The following is a 16593-nucleotide window of genomic DNA, read 5'->3' as shown; positions in this document are numbered from 1 at the left end:
TAGGGGTCATTCAGATGACCGTATCTATTTTGTGAACAGATAATGATCAGCCGGCACTCCGTAACAGATGGCGTGGTGCTCGCTTCCGAGATAACGATCCCAGGATAATGGCAAAAAGAGACCGGCACTCACTGTGAGTGCCGGTCTCTTTTTGCCCGTATCTATTTTGTGGTCCACAAATTGCAGACCCGCAAATCACGGATACCTGCCACGTGCGCTCTGCATTTTTCAGAACGACCAACCCTGTAATAAAAGCCTATTGTTGTCTGAAATTGCGGACACAAATAGGATGTGCTTTATCTTTTTGCATCCCCATTCAAATGAATGAATCTGAATCCATTCTGCAATTTTGCAGACACAAATATACAGTCATCTGAATGAGACCATAGACTGGGTTTACAAGTCGAGTAATGGGCTGAGTGGCCAATTACTGAGCGGCAAAACCATGGCTTTGTAACACTGATTTTACAGGTGAAGCATGTTAAAAAATGTGTTTCACCTATAAAATATTCTGCAATGTATAAACCCATGCATCACTTTTTACATTTGACATGCATTTCTCATAAATTCAACACCCTCACTCCATATATGGAAATTATTGCATATGAGGAAAGCATACAAAGAACTGTTAGATACTAGATTTAGAACTATAGTGCCCACAAGTTTACCATATTCCCCTAGATATCACTAACCAAAACTGATGTATGAAAGTTTTACATATAATTGTGCCCCGCTGTGTGGAGTTAATTGCACATAACAAATCTAGAGAATCTACTATAACCATATCACACAAAATACACATGCAGTGGTTGATCTCAGCTGTGGGGTCCAATGTAAGTAGCACTTTTAGCACCTACTGTATATTATAAAATGCAGCAACCCATACGCTAATTAGAATTCAAGCCATTTAGTGGATTTGGAGAATCCTTTTAAGTGTCGAGTTGAATGTGTCCCTGATAATGCAACCAATCAGAGCTCAGATTTAATTTCTTGAGTTGCAGTGGAAAAATGGTTGCTTTAATAAAGGCCAGGTTTTCTACGAGCCTTGATATATTCTACACAGTGATTTCTGCATATATATAATAAATGTAAAAACTTTAGAAAGGGCTAATACACAATAACTCTAGTCTTCCTCATTGTTTCTAATTAAATCAAACACTGCTGTAGGCCTCTGAAGAAGCTCAACATCTCTGACTCCTAGCTACATTTAAACAATGGTTAAAGAAATAAAAGAAAGGATCAGTTTGTAAAATGTCATCTTTAATTTCTTGATTGGATCACTAATACTTGCCTTTCTGAATAAAGATGAAGAACAGTTGTATTTTAACGTCCCTTAAGGTAAAGAAGATCTTATTTATGCTGCCTAAGAATTTCCTTTATATCCTGTAATTGAAAATGTTCAAGTTTTTTTTAAATCTTTACCTGGGGGAATTGTCTTATGTTGTTAATACTGTTATTAAGATAATATTTAAGGTCACTTCTACAGTTGTCAGGTTGACAAAGTTTTAGTCTAGAAATGTCTTGAGCTCACAATCTACTTAACAGAAATGTGGCATCCACATCGTGTTTTTATGTTTAATATATATTAAACTTTTGCTGATGTTATTTTGAATTTTCCATTTCAATATCCATATTTAAACAAAAAACATAAAATCCTGCAGTTTTTGTATTGGCCACTAAGCCTTATTATAGGTGGTACTTCTCTCCAGTTATCTGCATATCTACACACAGAGGTGATAACATTACATGAAGGATTAAAATGGCAGATAATACAGGATCCACCAATCACGATAGATGATAAAAGGCATGATGTTAAAGCTTTTTTGTTCTTTCCTTGTACAATGACCTCTGCACAGGTCACAGAGCATGCCTAGAAAACTCTCCCATAGAAGTCAGTGAGGTCTGCACAGGTCACAGAGCATGCCTAGAAAACTCTGCCATAGAAGTCAGTGAGGTCTGCACAGGTCACAGAGCATGCCTAGAAAACTCTCCCATAGAAGTCAGTGAGGACTGCACAGGTCACAGAGCATGCCTAGAAAACTCTCCCATAGAAGTCAGTGAGGTCTGCACAGGTCACAGAGCATGACTAGAAAACTCTCCCATAGAAGTCAGTGAGGTCTGCACAGGTCACAGAGCATGCCTAGAAAACTCCCCCATAGGAGTCAGTGAGGTCTGCACAGATCACAGAACATGCCTAGAAAACTCTCCCATAGAAGTCAGTGAGGTCTGCACAGGTCACAGAGCATGCCTAGAAAACTCCCCCATAGAAGTCAGTGAGGTCTGCACAGGTCACAGAGCATGCCTAGAAAACTCCCCCATAGAAGTCAGTGAGGACTGCACAGGACACAGAGCATGCCTAGAAAACTCTCCCATAGAAGTCAGTGAGGTCTGCACAGGTCACAGAGCATGCCTAGAAAACTCTCCCATAGAAGTCAGTGATGTCTGCACAGGTCACAGAATATGCCTAGAAAACTCTCCCATAGAAGTCAGTGAGGTCTGCACAGGTCACAGAGCATGCCTAGAAAACTCTCCCATAGAAGTCAGTGAGGTCTGCACAGATCACAGAGCATGCCTAGAAAACTCTCCCATAGAAGTCAGTGAGGTCTGCACAGGTCACAGAGCATGCCTAGAAAACTCCCCCATAGAAGTCAGTGCGGTCTGCACAGGTCACAGTGCATGCCTAGAAAACTCCCCCATAGAAGTCAGCGAGGTCTGCACAGGACACAGAGCATGCCTAGAAAACTCTCCCATAGAAGTCAGTGAGGTCTGCACAGGTCACAGAGCATGCCTAGAAAACTCTCCCATAGGAGTCAGTGCGGTCTGTACAGGTCACAGAGCATGCCTAGAAAACTCTGCCATAGAAGTCAGTGAGGTCTGCACAGGTCACAGAGCATGCCTAGAAAACTCTCCCATAGAAGTCAGTGAGGTCTGCACAGGTCACAGATAGTGATGAGCGAACTTCTGTTTTAAGTTCGGCGTCTAAAGTTCGGCTTCCAGTTAGCGGAGAATCCCGATATGGTTCCCGATATAGAATCCGACTTCCGTTGTGGTCCGTGGTAGCGGAATCAATAATGGCCGATTATTGATTCCGCTACCACGGACCACAACGGAAGTCGGAATCCATATCCGGATCCAGATCGGGATTCTCCGCTAATCCAAACCCGAACTTTAGACGCCGAACTTAAAACAGAAGTTCGCTCATCTCTAGTCACAGAGCATGCCTAGAAAACTCTCCCATAGAAGTCAGTGAGGTCTGCACAGGTCACAGATCATGACTAGAAAACTCTCCCATAGAAGTCAGTGAGGTCTGCACAGATCACAGAGCATGCCTAGAAAACTCTCCCATAGAAGTCAGTGCGGTCTGCACAGGTCACAGAACATGCCTAGAAAACTCTCCCATAGAAGTCATTGACCTCTGCACAGGTCACAGAACATGCCTAGAAAACTCCCCCATAGAAGTCAGTGAGGTCTGCACAGGTCACAGAGCATGCCTAGAAAACTCCCCCATAGAAGTCAGTGACCTCTGCACAGGTCACAGAACATGCCTAGAAAACTCCCCCATAGAAGTCAGTGAGGTCTGCACAGGTCACAGAACATGCCTAGAAAACTCTCCCATAGAAGTCAGTGAGGTCTGCACAGGTCACAGAGCATGCCTAGAAAACTCTCCCATAGAAGTCAGTGAGGTCTGCACAGGTCACAGAGCATGCCTAGAAAACTCTCCCATAGAAGTCAGTGCGGTCTGCACAGGTCACAGAGCATGCCTAGAAAACTCCCCTATAGAAGTCAGTGCGGTCTGCACAGGTCACAGAGCATGCCTAGAAAACTCTCCCATAAAAGTCAGTGAGGTCTGCACAGGTCACAGAGCATGCCTAGAAAACTCTCCCATAGAAGTCAGTGAGGTCCGCACAGGTCACAGAACATGCCTAGAAAGCTCTCCCATAGAAGTCAGTGAGGTCTGCACAGGTCACAGAGCATGCCTAGAAAACTCTCCCATAGAAGTCAGTGAGGTCTGCACAGATCACAGAGCATGCCTAGAAAACTCTCCCATAGAAGTCAGTGAGGTCTGCACAGATCACAGAGCATGCCTAGAAAACTCTCCCATAGAAGTCAGTGAGGTCTGCAAAGGTCACAGAGCATGTCTAGAAAACTCCCCCATAGAAGTCAGTGAGGTCTGCAAAGGTCACAGAGCATGTCTAGAAAACTCCCCCATAGAAGTCAGTGAGGTCTGCACAGGTCACAGAGCATGCCTAGAAAACTCTCCCATAGAAGTCAGTGAGGTCTGCACAGGTCACAGAGCATGCCTAGAAAACTCTGCCATAGAAGTCAGTGAGGTCTGCACAGGTCACAGAGCATGCCTAGAAAACTCTCCCATAGAAGTCAGTGAGGTCTGCACAGGTCACAGAGCATGCCTAGAAAACTCTCCCATAGAAGTCAGTGAGGTCTGCACAGGTCACAGAGCATGCCTAGAAAACTCTCCCATAGAAGTCAGTGAGGTCCGCACAGGTCACAGAACATGCCTAGAAAGCTCTCCCATAGAAGTCAGTGAGGTCTGCACAGGTCACAGAGCATGCCTAGAAAACTCTCCCATAGAAGTCAGTGAGGTCTGCACAGATCACAGAGCATGCCTAGAAAACTCTCCCATAGAAGTCAGTGAGGTCTGCACAGGTCACAGAGCATGCCTAGAAAACTCTGCCATAGAAGTCAGTGAGGTCTGCACAGGTCACAGAGCATGCCTAGAAAACTCTCCCATAGAAGTCAGTGAGGTCTGCACAGGACACAGAGCATGCCTAGAAAACTCTCCCATAGAAGTCAGTGAGGTCTGCACAGGTCACAGAGCATGCCTAGAAAACTCCCCCATAGAAGTCAGTGAGGTCTGCACAGGTCACAGAACATGCCTAGAAAACTCCCCCATAGAAGTCAGTGAGGTCTGCACAGGTCACAGAGCATGCCTAGAAAACTCTCCCATAGAAGTCAGTGAGGTCTGCACAGGTCACAGAGCATGCCTAGAAAACTCTGCCATAGAAGTCAGTGAGGTCTGCACAGGTCACAGAGCATGCCTAGAAAACTCTCCCATAGAAGTCAGTGAGGTCTGCACAGGTCACAGATAGTGATGAGCGAACTTCTGTTTTAAGTTCGGCGTCTAAAGTTCGGCTTCCAGTTAGCGGAGAATCCCGATATGGTTCCCGATATAGAATCCGACTTCCGTTGTGGTCCGTGGTAGCGGAATCAATAATGGCCGATTATTGATTCCGCTACCACGGACCACAACGGAAGTCGGAATCCATATCCGGATCCAGATCGGGATTCTCCGCTAATCCAAACCCGAACTTTAGACGCCGAACTTAAAACAGAAGTTCGCTCATCTCTAGTCACAGAGCATGCCTAGAAAACTCTCCCATAGAAGTCAGTGAGGTCTGCACAGGTCACAGATCATGACTAGAAAACTCTCCCATAGAAGTCAGTGAGGTCTGCACAGATCACAGAGCATGTCTAGAAAACTCTCCCATAGAAGTCAGTGCGGTCTGCACAGGTCACAGAACATGCCTAGAAAACTCTCCCATAGAAGTCATTGACCTCTGCACAGGTCACAGAACATGCCTAGAAAACTCCCCCATAGAAGTCAGTGAGGTCTGCACAGGTCACAGAGCATGCCTAGAAAACTCCCCCATAGAAGTCAGTGACCTCTGCACAGGTCACAGAGCATGCCTAGAAAACTCTCCCATAGAAGTCAGTGAGGTCTGCACAGGTCACAGAACATGCCTAGAAAACTCTCCCATAGAAGTCAGTGAGGTCTGCACAGGTCACAGAGCATGCCTAGAAAACTCTCCCATAGAAGTCAGTGAGGTCTGCACAGGTCACAGAACATGTCTAGAAAACTCTCCCATAGAAGTCAGTGCGGTCTGCACAGGTCACAGAGCATGCCTAGAAAACTCCCCCATAGAAGTCAGTGCGGTCTGCACAGGTCACAGAGCATGCCTAGAAAACTCTCCCATAGAAGTCAGTGAGGTCTGCACAGGTCACAGAGCATGCCTAGAAAACTCCCCCATAGAAGTCAGTGAGGTCTGCACAGGTCACAGAGCATGCCTAGAAAACTCTCCCATAGAAGTCAGTGAGGTCTGCACAGGTCACAGAGCATGCCTAGAAAACTCTCCCATAGAAGTCAGTGAGGTCTGCACAGGTCACAGAGCATGCCTAGAAAACTCTCCCATAGAAGTCAGTGAGGTCTGCACAGGTCACAGAGCATGCCTAGAAAACTCTCCCATAGAAGTCAGTGAGGTCTGCAAAGGTCACAGAGCATGTCTAGAAAACTCCCCCATAGAAGTCAGTGAGGTCTGCAAAGGTCACAGAGCATGTCTAGAAAACTCCCCCATAGAAGTCAGTGAGGTCTGCACAGGTCACAGAGCATGCCTAGAAAACTCTCCCATAGAAGTCAGTGAGGTCTGCACAGGTCACAGAGCATGCCTAGAAAACTCTCCCATAGAAGTCAGTGAGGTCTGCACAGGTCACAGGGCATGCCTAGAAAACTCCCCCATAGAAGTCAGTGAGGTCTGCACAGGTCACAGAGCATGCCTAGAAAACTCTCCCATAGAAGTCAGTGAGGTCTGCACAGGTCACAGAGCATGCCTAGAAAACTCCCCCATAGAAGTCAGTGAGGTCTGCACAGGTCACAGAGCATGCCTAGAAAACTCCCCCATAGAAGTCAGTGACCTCTGCACAGGTCACAGAGCATGCCTAGAAAACTCTCCCATAGAAGTCAGTGAGGTCTGCACAGGTCACAGAACATGCCTAGAAAACTCTCCCATAGAAGTCAGTGAGGTCTGCACAGGTCACAGAGCATGCCTAGAAAACTCCCCTATAGAAGTCAGTGCGGTCTGCACAGGTCACAGAGCATGCCTAGAAAACTCTCCCATAGAAGTCAGTGAGGTCTGCACAGGTCACAGAGCATGCCTAGAAAACTCTCCCATAGAAGTCAGTGAGGTCCGCACAGGTCACAGAACATGCCTAGAAAGCTCTCCCATAGAAGTCAGTGAGGTCTGCACAGGTCACAGAGCATGCCTAGAAAACTCTCCCATAGAAGTCAGTGAGGTCTGCACAGATCACAGAGCATGCCTAGAAAACTCTCCCATAGAAGTCAGTGAGGTCTGCACAGATCACAGAGCATGCCTAGAAAACTCTCCCATAGAAGTCAGTGAGGACTGCACAGGTCACAGAGCATGCCTAGAAAACTCTCCCATAGAAGTCAGTGAGGTCTGCACAGGTCACAGAGCATGCCTAGAAAACTCTCCCTTAGAAGTCAGTGAGGTCTGCACAGGTCACAGAGCATGTCTAGAAAACTCTCCCATAGAAGTCAGTGAGGTCTGCAAAGGTCACAGAGCATGTCTAGAAAACTCCCCCATAGAAGTCAGTGAGGTCTGCATAGGTCACAGAGCATGCCTAGAAAACTCTCCCATAGAAGTCAGTGAGGTCTGCACAGGTCACAGAGCATGCCTAGAAAACTCTCCCATAGAAGTCAGTGAGGTCTGCACAGGTCACAGAGCATGCCTAGAAAACTCTCCCATAGAAGTCAGTGCGGTCTGCACAGGTCACAGAGCATGCCTAGAAAACTCCCCCATAGAAGTCAGTGAGGACTGCACAGGTCACAGAGCATGCCTAGAAAACTCTCCCATAGAAGTCAGTGAGGTCTGCAAAGGTCACAGAGCATGTCTAGAAAACTCCCCCATAGAAGTCAGTGAGGTCTGCAAAGGTCACAGAGCATGTCTAGAAAACTCCCCCATAGAAGTCAGTGAGGTCTGCACAGGTCACAGAGCATGCCTAGAAAACTCTCCCATAGAAGTCAGTGAGGTCTGCACAGGTCACAGAGCATGCCTAGAAAACTCTCCCATAGAAGTCAGTGCGGTCTGCACAGGTCACAGAGCATGCCTAGAAAACTCTCCCATAGAAGTCAGTGAGGTCCGCACAGGTCACAGAACATGCCTAGAAAGCTCTCCCATAGAAGTCAGTGAGGTCCGCACAGGTCACAGAGCATGCCTAGAAAACTCTCCCATAGAAGTCAGTGAGGTCTGCACAGATCACAGAGCATGCCTAGAAAACTCTCCCATAGAAGTCAGTGAGGTCTGCACAGATCACAGAGCATGCCTAGAAAACTCTCCCATAGAAGTCAGTGAGGACTGCACAGGTCACAGAGCATGCCTAGAAAACTCTCCCATAGAAGTCAGTGAGGTCTGCACAGGTCACAGAGCATGCCTAGAAAACTCTCCCTTAGAAGTCAGTGAGGTCTGCACAGGTCACAGAGCATGTCTAGAAAACTCTCCCATAGAAGTCAGTGAGGTCTGCAAAGGTCACAGAGCATGTCTAGAAAACTCCCCCATAGAAGTCAGTGAGGTCTGCACAGGTCACAGAGCATGCCTAGAAAACTCTCCCATAGAAGTCAGTGAGGTCTGCACAGGTCACAGAGCATGCCTAGAAAACTCTCCCATAGAAGTCAGTGAGGTCTGCACAGGTCACAGAGCATGCCTAGAAAACTCTCCCATAGAAGTCAGTGAGGTCTGCACAGGTCACAGAGCATGCCTAGAAAACTCCCCCATAGAAGTCAGTGAGGACTGCACAGGTCACAGAGCATGCCTAGAAAACTCTCCCATAGAAGTCAGTGAGGTCTGCAAAGGTCACAGAGCATGTCTAGAAAACTCCCCCATAGAAGTCAGTGAGGTCTGCAAAGGTCACAGAGCATGTCTAGAAAACTCCCCCATAGAAGTCAGTGAGGTCTGCACAGGTCACAGAGCATGCCTAGAAAACTCTGCCATAGAAGTCAGTGAGGTCTGCACAGGTCACAGAGCATGCCTAGAAAACTCTCCCATAGAAGTCAGTGAGGTCTGCACAGGTCACAGAGCATGCCTAGAAAACTCTGCCATAGAAGTCAGTGAGGTCTGCACAGGTCACAGAGCATGCCTAGAAAACTCTCCCATAGAAGTCAGTGAGGTCTGCACAGGTCACAGATAGTGATGAGCGAACTTCTGTTTTAAGTTCGGCGTCTAAAGTTCGGCTTCCAGTTAGCGGAGAATCCCGATATGGTTCCCGATATAGAATCCGACTTCCGTTGTGGTCCGTGGTAGCGGAATCAATAATGGCCGATTATTGATTCCGCTACCACGGACCACAACGGAAGTCGGAATCCATATCCGGATCCAGATCGGGATTCTCCGCTAATCCAAACCCGAACTTTAGACGCCGAACTTAAAACAGAAGTTCGCTCATCTCTAGTCACAGAGCATGCCTAGAAAACTCTCCCATAGAAGTCAGTGAGGTCTGCACAGGTCACAGATCATGACTAGAAAACTATCCCATAGAAGTCAGTGAGGTCTGCACAGGTCACAGAACATGCCTAGAAAACTCTCCCATAGAAGTCATTGACCTCTGCACAGGTCACAGAACATGCCTAGAAAACTCCCCCATAGAAGTCAGTGACCTCTGCACAGGTCACAGAGCATGCCTAGAAAACTCTCCCATAGAAGTCAGTGAGGTCTGCACAGGTCACAGAACATGCCTAGAAAACTCTCCCATAGAAGTCAGTGAGGTCTGCACAGGTCACAGAGCATGCCTAGAAAACTCTCCCATAGAAGTCAGTGAGGTCTGCACAGGTCACAGAACATGTCTAGAAAACTCTCCCATAGAAGTCAGTGCGGTCTGCACAGGTCACAGAGCATGCCTAGAAAACTCCCCCATAGAAGTCAGTGCGGTCTGCACAGGTCACAGAGCATGCCTAGAAAACTCTCCCATAGAAGTCAGTGAGGTCTGCACAGGTCACAGAGCATGCCTAGAAAACTCTCCCATAGAAGTCAGTGAGGTCCGCACAGGTCACAGAACATGCCTAGAAAGCTCTCCCATAGAAGTCAGTGAGGTCTGCACAGGTCACAGAGCATGCCTAGAAAACTCTCCCATAGAAGTCAGTGAGGTCTGCACAGATCACAGAGCATGCCTAGAAAACTCTCCCATAGAAGTCAGTGAGGTCTGCACAGGTCACAGAGCATGCCTAGAAAACTCTCCCATAGAAGTCAGTGAGGTCTGCAAAGGTCACAGAGCATGTCTAGAAAACTCCCCCATAGAAGTCAGTGAGGTCTGCAAAGGTCACAGAGCATGTCTAGAAAACTCCCCCATAGAAGTCAGTGAGGTCTGCACAGGTCACAGAGCATGCCTAGAAAACTCTCCCATAGAAGTCAGTGAGGTCTGCACAGGTCACAGAGCATGCCTAGAAAACTCTCCCATAGAAGTCAGTGAGGTCTGCACAGGTCACAGGGCATGCCTAGAAAACTCCCCCATAGAAGTCAGTGAGGTCTGCACAGGTCACAGAGCATGCCTAGAAAACTCTCCCATAGAAGTCAGTGAGGTCTGCACAGGTCACAGAGCATGCCTAGAAAACTCCCCCATAGAAGTCAGTGAGGTCTGCACAGGTCACAGAGCATGCCTAGAAAACTCCCCCATAGAAGTCAGTGACCTCTGCACAGGTCACAGAGCATGCCTAGAAAACTCTCCCATAGAAGTCAGTGAGGTCTGCACAGGTCACAGAACATGCCTAGAAAACTCTCCCATAGAAGTCAGTGAGGTCTGCACAGGTCACAGAGCATGCCTAGAAAACTCTCCCATAGAAGTCAGTGAGGTCCGCACAGGTCACAGAACATGCCTAGAAAGCTCTCCCATAGAAGTCAGTGAGGTCTGCACAGGTCACAGAGCATGCCTAGAAAACTCTCCCATAGAAGTCAGTGAGGTCTGCACAGATCACAGAGCATGCCTAGAAAACTCTCCCATAGAAGTCAGTGAGGTCTGCACAGATCACAGAGCATGCCTAGAAAACTCTCTCATAGAAGTCAGTGAGGACTGCACAGGTCACAGAGCATGCCTAGAAAACTCTCCCATAGAAGTCAGTGAGGTCTGCACAGGTCACAGAGCATGCCTAGAAAACTCTCCCTTAGAAGTCAGTGAGGTCTGCACAGGTCACAGAGCATGTCTAGAAAACTCTCCCATAGAAGTCAGTGAGGTCTGCAAAGGTCACAGAGCATGTCTAGAAAACTCCCCCATAGAAGTCAGTGAGGTCTGCACAGGTCACAGAGCATGCCTAGAAAACTCTCCCATAGAAGTCAGTGAGGTCTGCACAGGTCACAGAGCATGCCTAGAAAACTCTCCCATAGAAGTCAGTGAGGTCTGCACAGGTCACAGAGCATGCCTAGAAAACTCTCCCATAGAAGTCAGTGAGGTCTGCACAGGTCACAGAGCATGCCTAGAAAACTCCCCCATAGAAGTCAGTGAGGACTGCACAGGTCACAGAGCATGCCTAGAAAACTCTCCCATAGAAGTCAGTGAGGTCTGCAAAGGTCACAGAGCATGTCTAGAAAACTCCCCCATAGAAGTCAGTGAGGTCTGCAAAGGTCACAGAGCATGTCTAGAAAACTCCCCCATAGAAGTCAGTGAGGTCTGCACAGGTCACAGAGCATGCCTAGAAAACTCCCCCATAGAAGTCAGTGAGGTCTGCACAGGTCACAGAACATGCCTAGAAAACTCCCCCATAGAAGTCAGTGAGGTCTGCACAGGTCACAGAGCATGCCTAGAAAACTCTCCCATAGAAGTCAGTGAGGTCTGCACAGGTCACAGAGCATGCCTAGAAAACTCTGCCATAGAAGTCAGTGAGGTCTGCACAGGTCACAGAGCATGCCTAGAAAACTCTCCCATAGAAGTCAGTGAGGTCTGCACAGGTCACAGATAGTGATGAGCGAACTTCTGTTTTAAGTTCGGCGTCTAAAGTTCGGCTTCCAGTTAGCGGAGAATCCCGATATGGTTCCCGATATAGAATCCGACTTCCGTTGTGGTCCGTGGTAGCGGAATCAATAATGGCCGATTATTGATTCCGCTACCACGGACCACAACGGAAGTCGGAATCCATATCCGGATCCAGATCGGGATTCTCCGCTAATCCAAACCCGAACTTTAGACGCCGAACTTAAAACAGAAGTTCGCTCATCTCTAGTCACAGAGCATGCCTAGAAAACTCTCCCATAGAAGTCAGTGAGGTCTGCACAGGTCACAGATCATGACTAGAAAACTCTCCCATAGAAGTCAGTGAGGTCTGCACAGATCACAGAGCATGCCTAGAAAACTCTCCCATAGAAGTCAGTGCGGTCTGCACAGGTCACAGAACATGCCTAGAAAACTCTCCCATAGAAGTCATTGACCTCTGCACAGGTCACAGAACATGCCTAGAAAACTCCCCCATAGAAGTCAGTGAGGTCTGCACAGGTCACAGAGCATGCCTAGAAAACTCCCCCATAGAAGTCAGTGACCTCTGCACAGGTCACAGAGCATGCCTAGAAAACTCTCCCATAGAAGTCAGTGAGGTCTGCACAGGTCACAGAACATGCCTAGAAAACTCTCCCATAGAAGTCAGTGAGGTCTGCACAGGTCACAGAGCATGCCTAGAAAACTCTCCCATAGAAGTCAGTGAGGTCTGCACAGGTCACAGAACATGTCTAGAAAACTCTCCCATAGAAGTCAGTGCGGTCTGCACAGGTCACAGAGCATGCCTAGAAAACTCCCCCATAGAAGTCAGTGCGGTCTGCACAGGTCACAGAGCATGCCTAGAAAACTCTCCCATAGAAGTCAGTGAGGTCTGCACAGGTCACAGAGCATGCCTAGAAAACTCTCCCATAGAAGTCAGTGAGGTCTGCACAGGTCACAGAGCATGCCTAGAAAACTCTCCCATAGAAGTCAGTGAGGTCTGCACAGGTCACAGAACATGTCTAGAAAACTCTCCCATAGAAGTCAGTGCGGTCTGCACAGGTCACAGAGCATGCCTAGAAAACTCCCCCATAGAAGTCAGTGCGGTCTGCACAGGTCACAGAGCATGCCTAGAAAACTCTCCCATAGAAGTCAGTGAGGTCTGCACAGGTCACAGAGCATGCCTAGAAAACTCTCCCATAGAAGTCAGTGAGGTCTGCACAGGTCACAGAGCATGCCTAGAAAACTCTCCCATAGAAGTCAGCGAGGTCTGCACAGGACACAGAGCATGCCTAGAAAACTCTCCCATAGAAGTCAGTGAGGTCTGCACAGGTTACAGAGCATGCCTAGAAAACTCTGCCATAGAAGTCAGAGATGTCTGCACAGGTCATAGAGCATGCCTAGAAAACTCTCCCTTAGAAGTCAGTGAGGTCTGCAAAGGTCACAGAGCATGTCTAGAAAACTCTCCCATAGAAGTCAGTGAGGTCTGCAAAGGTCACAGAGCATGTCTAGAAAACTCCCCCATAGAAGTCAGTGAGGTCTGCACAGGTCACAGAGCATGCCTAGAAAACTCTCCCATAGAAGTCAGTGAGGTCTGCACAGGTCACAGAGCATGCCTAGAAAACTCTCCCATAGAAGTCAGTGAGGTCTGCACAGGTCACAGAGCATGCCTAGAAAACTCTCCCATAGAAGTCAGTGAGGTCTGCACAGGTCACAGAGCATGCCTAGAAAACTCTCCCATAGAAGTCAGTGAGGTCTGCACAGGACACAGAGCATGCCTAGAAAACTCTCCCATAGAAGTCAGTGCGGTCTGCACAGGTCACAGAGCATGTCTAGAAAACTCTCCCATAGAAGTCAGTGAGGTCTGCACAGGTCACAGAGCATGCCTAGAAAACTCTCCCATAGACGTCAGTGAGGTCTGCACAGGTCACAGAGCATGCCTAGAAAACTCCCCCATAGAAGTCAGTGAGGTCTGCACAGGTCACAGAGCATGCCTAGAAAACTCCCCCATAGAAGTCAGTGAGGTCTGCACAGGACACAGAGCATGTCTAGAAAACTCTCCCATAGAAGTCAGTGCGGTCTGCACAGGTCACAGAGCATGCCTAGAAAACTCTCCCATAGAAGTCAGTGAGGTCCGCACAGGTCACAGAGCATGCCTAGAAAACTCTCCCATAGAAGTCAGTGCAGTCTGCACAGGTCACAGAGCATGCCTAGAAAACTCTCCCATAGAAGTCAGTGAGGTCTGCACAGGTCACAGAGCATGCCTAGAAAACTCTCCCATAGGAGTCAGTGAGGTCTGCACAGGTCACAGAGCATGCCTAGAAAACTCTCCCATAGAAGTCAGTGAGGTCTGCACAGGTCACAGAGCATGCCTAGAAACTCTCCCATAGAAGTCAGTGAGGTCTGCACAGGTCACAGAGCATGCCTAGAAAACTCTTCCATAGAAGTCAGTGAGGTCTGCACAGATCACAGAGCATGCCTAGAAAACTCTCCCATAGAAGTCAGTGAGGTCTGCACAGGTCACAGAGCATGCCTAGAAAACTCTACCATAGAAGTCAGTGAGGTCTGCACAGGTCACAGAGCATGCCTAGAAAACTCTCCCATAGAAGTCAGTGAGGTCTGCACAGGTCACAGAGCATGCCTAGAAAACTCTCCCATTAGAAGTCAGTGAGGTCTGCACAGGTCACAGATCATGCCTAGAAAACTCTACCATAGAAGTCAGTGAGGTCTGCACAGGTCACAGAACAAGCCTAGAAAACTCTGCCATAGAAGTCAGTGAGGTCTGCACAGGTCACAGAGCATGCCTAGAAAACTCTCCCATAGACGTCAGTGAGGTCTGCACAGGTCACAGAGCATGCCTAGAAAACTCTGCCATAGAAGTCAGTGAGGTCTGCACAGGTCACAGAGCATGCCTAGAAAACTCTCCCATAGAAGTCAGTGAGGTCTGCACAGGTCACAGAGCATGCCTAGAAAACTCTCCCATAGAAGTCAGTGAGGTCTGCACAGGTCACAGAGCATGCCTAGAAAACTCTCCCATAGAAGTTAGTGCGGTCTGCACAGGTCACAGATCATGCCTAGAAAACTCTACCATAGAAGTCAGTGAGGTCTGCACAGGTCACAGAACAAGCCTAGAAAACTCTGCCATAGAAGTCAGTGAGGTCTGCACAGGTCACAGAGCATGCCTAGAAAACTCTCCCATAGAAGTCAGTGAGGTCTGCACAGGTCACAGAGCATGCCTAGAAAACTCTCCCATAGAAGTCAGTGAGGTCTGCACAGGTCACAGAGCATGCCTAGAAAACTCTCCCATAGAAGTCAGTGAGGTCTGCACAGGTCACAGAGCATGCCTAGAAAACTCTCCCATAGAAGTCAGTGAGGTCTGCACAGATCACAGAGCATGCCTAGAAAACTCTCCCATAGAAGTCAGTGCGGTCTGCACAGGTCACAGAGCATGCCTAGAAAACTCTCCCATAGAAGTCAGTGAGGTCTGCACAGGTCACAGAGCATGCCTAGAAAACTCTACCATAGAAGTCAGCGAGGTCTGCACAGGTCACAGAGCATGCCTAGAAAACTCTACCATAGAAGTCAGTGAGGTCTGCACAGGTCACAGAGCATGCCTAGAAAACTCTCCCATAGAAGTCAGTGAGGTCTGCACAGGTCACAGAGCATGCCTAGAAAACTCCCCTATAGAAGTCAGTGAGGTCTGCACAGGTCACAGAGCATGTCTAGAAAACTGTCCCATAGAAGTCAGTGAGGACTGCACAGGTCACAGAGCATGCCTAGAAAACTCTCCCATAGAAGTCAGTGAGGTCTGCACAGGTCACAGAACAAGCCTAGAAAACTCTCCCATAGAAGTCAGTGAGGTCTGCACAGGTCACAGAGCATGCCTAGAAAACTCTCCCATAGGAGTCAGTGAGGTCTGCACAGGTCACAGAGCATGCCTAGAAAACTCTCCCATAGAAGTCAGTGAGGTCCGCACAGGTCACAGAGCATGCCTAGAAAACTCTGCCATAGAAGTCAGTGAGGTCTGCACAGGTCACAGAGCATGCCTAGAAAACTCTCCCATAGAAGTCAGTGAGGACTGCACAGGTCACAGAGCATGCCTAGAAAACTCTCCCATAGAAGTCAGTGAGGTCTGCACAGGTCACAGAGCATGCCTAGAAAACTCTCCTATAGAAGTCAGTGAGGTCTGCACAGGTCACAGAACATGCCTAGAAAACTCTCCCATAGAAGTCAGTGAGGTCTGCACAGGTCACAGAGCATGTCTAGAAAACTCCCCTATAGAAGTCAGTGAGGTCTGCACAGGTCACAGAGCATGCCTAGAAAACTCTCCCATAGAAGTCAGTGAGGTCTGCACAGGTCACAGTGCATGCCTAGAAAACTCCCCCATAGAAGTCAGTGCGGTCTGCACAGGTCACAGAGCATGCCTAGAAAACTCTCCCATAGAAGTCAGTGCGGTCTGCACAGGTCACAGAGCATGCCTAGAAAACTCCCCTATAGAAGTCAGTGAGGTCTGCACAGGTCACAGAGCATGCCTAGAAAACTCTCCCATAGAAGTCAGTGAGGTCCGCACAGGTCACAGAACATGCCTAGAAAGCTCTCCCATAGAAGTCAGTGAGGTCTGCACAGGTCACAGAGCATGCCTAGAAAACTCTCCCATAGAAGTCAGTGAGGTCTGCACAGGTCACAGAGCATGCCTAGAAAACTCTCCCATAGAAGTCAGTGCGGTCTGCACAGGTCACAGAGCATGCCTAGAAAACTCTCCCATAGAAGTCAGTGCAGTCTGCACAGGTCACAGAGCATGCCTAGAAAACTCTGCCATAGAAGTCAGTGAGG

The sequence above is a fragment of the Bufo gargarizans genome, chromosome 1 (assembly GCF_014858855.1).
Source record: "Bufo gargarizans isolate SCDJY-AF-19 chromosome 1, ASM1485885v1, whole genome shotgun sequence".
Lineage (NCBI taxonomy): Eukaryota > Metazoa > Chordata > Amphibia > Anura > Bufonidae > Bufo > Bufo gargarizans.
This window is presented reverse-complemented; position numbering follows the sequence as displayed.